Genomic DNA, 7,500 nt, shown 5'->3' on the forward strand with positions numbered 1-7,500 from the left:
TGTGAGCTCTTCAGCCCGTTAGTCCTTAACGTGACGGAGAGGAACAGAACCTGACAGAACCACTATGTCTGTGAGGCAGAACTAAAGACGAAAATTTACTTTCAGAGCTTAAAAAAGAGCCATATTCATTAATTTATACACACACACACACAAACTGACCCACACACACAGTTGCTGCAGTTTTGCCGGGTGGTCCCGAGTCGGCCCCGGAGGCCCCAGACGGTGCAGGGGACTAAATTACAGAGCATGGCCCACCGCAGTGACACCCAGCCTGGGATTAACACCCGGGCCTCCGGTCGCCCCGGGGGTCTGGTCCTTGAGTGTTCCATGAGTCTGTTCCTTGAGTCTGTTCCATGAGTCTGTTCCTTGAGTCTGTTCCATGAGTCTGTTCCTTGAGTCTGGTCCTTGAGTCTGTTCCATGAGTCTGTTCCATGAGTCTGTTCCATGAGTCTGTTCCTTGAGTCTGTTCCATGAGTCTGTTCCATGAGTCTGTTCCTTGAGTCTGTTCCATGAGTCTGTTCCTTGAGTCTGTTCCTCGAGTCTGTTCCTCGAGTCTGTTCCATGAGTCTGTTCCTTGAGTCTGGTCCTTGAGTGTGGTCCTTGAGTCTGGTCCTTGAGTCTGTTCCTTGAGTCTGTTCCTTGAGTCTGTTCCATGAGTCTGTTCCTTGAGTCTGGTCCTTGAGTGTTCCATGAGTCTGGTCCTTGAGTCTGTTCCATGAGTCTGTTCCTTGAGTCTGTTCCTTGAGTCTGGTCCTTGAGTCTGTTCCTTGAGTCTGTTCCTTGAGTCTGTTCCATGAGTCTGTTCCATGAGTCTGTTCCTTGAGTCTGTTCCTTGAGTCTGTTCCTTGAGTCTGTTCCATGAGTCTGTTCCTAGAGTCTGGTCCTTGAGTCTGTTCCTGGAGTCTGTTCCTTGAGTCTGTTCCATGAGTCTGTTCCATGAGTCTGTTCCTGGAGTCTGTTCCTGGAGTCTGTTCCTTGAGTCTGTTCCTTGAGTCTGTTCCTTGAGTCTGTTCCATGAGTCTGTTCCTTGAGTCTGGTCCTTGAGTGTTCCATGAGTCTGTTCCTTGAGTCTGGTCCTTGAGTGTTCCATGAGTCTGTTCCTGGAGTCTGTTCCTGGAGTCTGTTCCTAGAGTCTGGAGTCTGTTCCTGGAGTCTGGAGTCTGTTCCTGGAGTCTGTTCCTGGAGTCTGTTCCTGGAGTCTGTTCCTGGAGTCTGTTCCTAGAGTCTGTTCCTCGAGTCTGGTCCTCGAGTCTGTTCCTTGAGTCTGTTCCTCGAGTCTGGTCCTCGAGTCTGTTCCTGGAGTCTGTTCCATGAGTCTGGTCCTCGAGTCTGTTCCATGAGTCTGTTCCTTGAGTCTGTTCCTTGAGTCTGTTCCTTGAGTCTGGTCCTCGAGTCTGTTCCTGGAGTCTGTTCCTTGAGTCTGTTCCATGAGTCTGTTCCTTGAGTCTGTTCCATGAGTCTGTTCCTTGAGTCTGTTCCTTGAGTCTGTTCCTGGAGTCTGTTCCTTGAGTCTGTTCCATGAGTCTGTTCCTTGAGTCTGTTCCATGAGTCTGTTCCTTGAGTCTGTTCCTGGAGTCTGTTCCTGGAGTCTGGAGTCTGTTCCTGGAGTCTGGAGTCTGTTCCTAGAGTCTGGAGTCTGTTCCTGGAGTCTGGAGTCTGTTCCTTGAGTCTGTTCCTTGAGTCTGTTCCATGAGTCTGTTCCTTGAGTCTGTTCCTTGAGTCTGTTCCTGGAGTCTGTTCCTTGAGTCTGTTCCATGAGTCTGTTCCTTGAGTCTGGTCCTTGAGTCTGTTCCTTGAGTCTGTTCCATGAGTCTGTTCCTTGAGTCTGGTCCTTGAGTCTGTTCCTTGAGTCTGTTCCTTGAGTCTGGTCCTTGAGTCTGTTCCTTGAGTCTGTTCCTGGAGTCTGGTCCTTGAGTCTGTTCCTTGAGTCTGTTCCTTGAGTCTGTTCCTTGAGTCTGTTCCTTGAGTCTGTTCCTTGAGTCTGTTCCATGAGTCTGTTCCTGGAGTCTGTTCCTTGAGTCTGTTCCTTGAGTCTGTTCCATGAGTCTGTTCCTGGAGTCTGTTCCTGGAGTCTGTTCCTTGAGTCTGGTCCTTGAGTCTGGTCCTTGAGTCTGTTCCATGAGTCTGTTCCTGGAGTCTGTTCCATGAGTCTGTTCCTTGAGTCTGTTCCTTGAGTCTGTTCCTTGAGTCTGGTCCTTGAGTCTGGTCCTTGAATCTGTTCCTTGAGTCTGGTCCTTGAGTCTGTTCCATGAGTCTGTTCCTGGAGTCTGTTCCTTGAGTCTGGTCCTTGAGTCTGTTCCTTGAGTCTGTTCCATGAGTCTGTTCCTGGAGTCTGTTCCTTGAGTCTGGTCCTTGAGTCTGGTCCTTGAGTCTGGTCCTTGACTCTGTTCCTTGAGTCTGTTCCATGAGTCTGTTCCTTGAGTCTGTTCCTTGACTCTGTTCCTTGAGTCTGTTCCTGGAGTCTGTTCCTTGAGTCTGGTCCTTGACTCTGTTCCTTGAGTCTGGTCCTTGAGTCTGGTCCTTGAGTCTGTTCCTTGAGTCTGGTCCTTGAGTCTGTTCCTGGAGTCTGTTCCTTGAGTCTGGTCCTTGACTCTGTTCCTTGAGTCTGGTCCTTGAGTCTGGTCCTTGAGTCTGGTCCTCGAGTCTGGTCCTTGAGTCTGTTCCATGAGTCTGTTCCATGAGTCTGTTCCTTGAGTCTGTTCCTTTTCATGGAAGACACGAAATTGTCTGGGTGATCCCAAACTTTTGAATGGTAGTGTATATATATGTATATATAAATATATATACATATATATATATGTTATGTATATGCGACAATATATTATATTAAAATAGAATAAGTTTCTCCACCAGTCAAATTTGAGAAGAGACGCAAATAGAATCAGAAATATAGAGTTGAACATGTGGTTTACAAGTGTGTGAGTGTGTGTGTGTGTGTGTGAGTGTGTCTGTGTGTGTGTCTGTGTATGTGTGTGTGTGTGTGTGTGTGTGAGTGTGTGTGTGTGTGTGTGTGTGTGTGTCTGTGTGTGTGTGTGTGTGTGTGTGTGTGTGTGTGTGTGTGTGTGTGTCTGTGTGTGTGTGTGTCTGTGTGTGTGTGTGTGAGTGTGTCTGTGTGTGTGTCTGTGTGTGTGTGTGTGTGTCTGTGTCTGTGTGTGTGTGTGTGTGTTTGTGAGTGTGTCTGTGTGTGTGTGTCTATGTGTGTGTGTGTGTTTGTGTGTGTAGTGTGTCTGTGTCTGTGTGTGTGTATGTGTGTGAGTGTGTGTGTGTGAGTGTGTGTGTGTGTGTCTATGTATGTGTAGTGTGTGTGTGTGTGTGTGTCTGTATGTCTGTGTGTGAGTGTGTGTCTGTGTAGTGTCTGTGTGTGTGTCTGTGTATGTGTGTGTGTGTCTGTGTGTGTGTCTGTGTATGTGTCTGTCTGTGTATGTGTGTGTGTCTGTGTCTGTGTGTGTGTCTGTGTGTGTGTGTGTGTGTGTGTGTGTGTGTGTGTGTGTCTGTGTGTGTGTCTGTGTATGTGTGTGTCTGTGTGTGTGTGTGTGTGTGTGTGTGTGTGTGTGTGTGTGTGTGTGTGTCTGTATGTGTGTGTGTGTGTCTGTGTGTGATGTAATCCCTGCTAGTCCCCGGATCAGTCTGGATTTAGGGCTCTTGATTAATTGGACGCCTCGTCTCTCCTCCTCCCACCTTGATGTCTCCTCCTCGTCCCCCTTTCCTCATTCCTCTCCTCCCCTCTTCCTTTTTACATGACATTACATGTCATTTAGCTGACGCTTTTATCCAAAGCGACTTACATTCATTCACTGTAGAGCAGCTACAGGGAGACACTCAGGGTGAAGTGCCTTGCTCAAGGACACATCGACTAGGGGATTGAACCTCCAACCCCCTGATTGAAAGACGGACCTGCTACCCACTCACCCACAGTCGACTCATTCCTCCTTCCCCTCTACATGTCCCGTTTCCTGTCTCCTCCTCACCCTCCTTTCTATGCAGCCTTCCTTCCTCCTCTCTCCTTTCCTTCTTCTCCTTCCGTCCCTCCTTTCCTCTCCTCCTCGAGGATTGTGTCCAGTTTCACGGAGCTTTCACTCGACAGGCACTTCACACGCCGTGTGTGTGTGTGTGTGTGTGTGTGTGTCTGCCATCATGTCTACCTTAAGGTGTCTGAGAATGTGTGTGTGTGTCTCCATCTCCCCCAGTGCGTCTACGTGTGTGTGTGTGTGTGTGTGTGTGTGTGTGTGTGTGTGTGTGTGTGTGTGTGAGTGTGTGAGCAGATTACCCTAAGCCCTCTCTAATATTTATCCTGGCCTTTTCTAAAGCCAATCTTGTTCTCTTTGGTGAGAGCGCAGTCTGTGGCCTCACACACACACACACACACACACACACACACACACACACACACACACTTGTTTGAAATGGGATATGCCTGGCTCTTAATTGGGCAGGTGTTTTTCTAAGGAGAGTTAGTTTTTTTTTCTTGTATTTTTTTTTAACGCTGTCTTACAATTTCACAGGGAATGTGTGCGTGTGTGTGTTTGTGTGTGTGTGTGTATGTGTGTGTATGTGTGTGTATGTGTCTGCGTGTGTCAGAGAGAGTGTTTTAACCTCAGTCTTACATCAACATCAAGTGAGGAAATCGCCCACCTCTGGAGCTACTCAGAGAAACTAGATGACCTGACACTCACACACACTCACACGCAGTGTGTGTGAGTGTGTGAGTGTGTGTGTGCGCGTGCGCTCTGTAAATAGGCGCCGCAGTAGCGCCCGCGGCGTGTCCCCGTGTTCCTCTCTCTCTCCGCCGTGGTCGGGTTCTATATTCGTCGAACACCGGTCGGGTTTTCACTGCCAGACGACCTTGAGGTTCACACATGTAGTAGTTAGTGAGGGGGCGGAGCCTCAACCTCGACCACGAGGAAGTACCGGGTGGTAACCACGACTTTGAGCCGTGGAGACGCACGAAGAACGGAAGAGTCGTAGAATTATTAACCCCCAAAAGTCCTTCTAGAGTCCAAAACTACCAAAAAACTCTGTGTGATTGTGTGTGGTTGTGTGAGTGTGTGTGTGATTGTGTGAGTGTGTGTGTGATTGTGTGTGTGTGATTGTGTGTTAAAACTCTCTCTCCCTCTCTCTCTCTCTCTCTCTCTCTCTCTCTCTCTCTCTCTCTCTCAGCTACAGTGTAGATCGGCTTTCACACCTGCCTGTTCTCTGCTTAGCACTAAAGCACCTTCAACACACACACACACACACACACACACACACACACACACACACACACACACACACACACACACACACACACACACACAGCCCATCTTCTCCCCTCTCTTTAGGTTGAAAATAGTTGCAGGCCTCAAACCACAGCTACAAGCAGAACCCACGTGTGTGTGTGTGTGTGTGTGTGTGTGTGTGTGTGTGTGTGTGTGTGTGCGTGTGTGTGTGTGTGTAGCCGTTGGTCTGAATGATGTCATGGGGGAGTGATCGAGGGCCAGGTGATGGAGAGCTAGAGGAACATGTCCACATAACCTGGATTAAATCAAATACGACTCAGAACACGCCGTGTCCCAGAGCGCCGTGTGGAGCCTCTCACACCTCTGCAGCAGCTGTTTGGAGAGTAAACGCAACTTTAAAAAGGTAATAAATAATAAATATAAAACATAATAGAACATGATTAATACGTGATACGTGTTTTTATGTTGAGATTTCTTTTCGATGTATTTTTTTAATAATTTCCGACAATAAGAAACAGACTGGTGCTTCATCGTCTCAGTTTAATGGAACTCCGATATAAATATAATAATAAATATGAAGAACATCAGACGTGAAGCTGGTTATGTGAGTTACCGTGTCACGGTTCCTGGAAGAGGCTGAGAGGCGTTCACTGATTCACGTGTGTGTGTGTGTCACAAGGAGAACATCAATAAATAACACTGTGGACCCTTTTGTTAGTTATTTAATTAATTTAATTTATTTTCATATTTTATTATTGAAATTAGACCTTTACAGATGTCTTTCAGACGAGAACTGTCCGTTAATATTTAATATTCGGTCCACTGAACTGCGTCTGAAGTTACTCCTCAGTGAACTGCAGGGATTAATCATTTAATTCATGTATTTGGACAAATAATTAAAAGTAAAAACGTTTAAATAGAAAAATAAAAATGAATGATATGAAACAAAGTAAAACATATATAACAGCGTGGAATAATGTGTGTTCTTTATATCCCCAAAAAACTCTCACACACACACTGTACCAATGAAGCTGGGCTTGTTGTGTGGTATACCAGTGTGTGTGTGTGTGTGTGAGTGTGAGTGTGTGTAAGAGTGTGAATGTTGGCAGCCGACCAAAAGAGAGGAGACCGACAAGGAAACATAAACACAAACACCCGCCCCTCACACACACACACACACACACACACACACACACACAATTAATTGATTCAGTTCTCTTCTACTGAACCTTGTACAAAATTACTGTAATCACTGGAATGACTTTAAACAGGCCTTTTAAGTTTTATAGACCTCTGTTTTCTCTCTCACTCACACACACACTCACACACACACTCACACACACACACACACACATTATTAGTTGTAGTATTCCTTCTGAATAACAGTGGACCAATCAAAGCATGAAGAAAGGTGATGTCATCTTAGCTCCTCCCACTAATAACACCGGGACATCACAAGTTGCGTGTTTCTTTAAACCTCGGTGACATCACTGGCTGAAGGTGCATCAGGATGAGGACTTCATCTTTACTTCTAAATTCATACCTGATGAAGGTGGGCAGGGAAGACGAGGGCTATGGTAGTTTTTATATTCATAATTAACTCATAGAATAATTTTGTGTGTGTGATATTTTAGGCCAAATTCTATATTGAAATTATTTTGGACGATTTATTCTTTCATTATATATATATATATATATTCTTAAAATACATATTTATTAATTCTTTGTATATATAGTATACATATAAAGAATATATATATATAAATAAATATGTGTAACTATGTATACATATTTATTCTTTATATATAAATATATATATTTAAAGAAGAAGAAATAAATCGTCCAAAGAAATGTGATTAAATAATTTAAAATATAGTATTTGGCCTAAATTATCCGTCGGGCTCTCTTTTACAAATATAAATATATATAATTTATATAATAAAATACCAATATATATATTTGTTGTCAGTTTGCTGCATGAATCAAAATGAATGGAATATTAAATAACTTCATTCAAACTGCTCCTCAAGGTTATTGTTGCACATGTACAACATAAGTAGACAGAAACGTCTGGAGGAAACAGAGAAGGAAGGAAGGGAGGAGGGTGGAGGGAGGGAGAAGGGTGGAGGGTGGAGGGAGGAGGGAGGAGGGAGGGAGGAGGGTGGAGGGAGGGAGGAGGAGAGTAATTGATGATCTCGTCAGAAGGTCCTCTATAAACTTTGTCCGAGGCTAAATGATCCGTAAGGTGTGTGTGAAGGAGTGTGTGTGTGTGTGTGTGTGTGTG

The 7,500-nt window shown here is 45.3% G+C and overlaps 1 protein-coding gene across 2 annotated transcripts in view; it reads right to left on the minus strand.

Moving 5' to 3' along the window:
- The window catches only part of LOC130187965 (protein PTHB1-like), a 184,934-nt gene that overhangs the window by 161,331 nt on the left and 16,103 nt on the right, over positions 1-7,500 (minus strand). The window lies entirely within an intron of this gene.

The sequence above is a fragment of the Pseudoliparis swirei genome, chromosome 22, assembly GCF_029220125.1.
Source record: "Pseudoliparis swirei isolate HS2019 ecotype Mariana Trench chromosome 22, NWPU_hadal_v1, whole genome shotgun sequence".
Taxonomy (NCBI): Eukaryota; Metazoa; Chordata; class Actinopteri; order Perciformes; family Liparidae; genus Pseudoliparis; species Pseudoliparis swirei.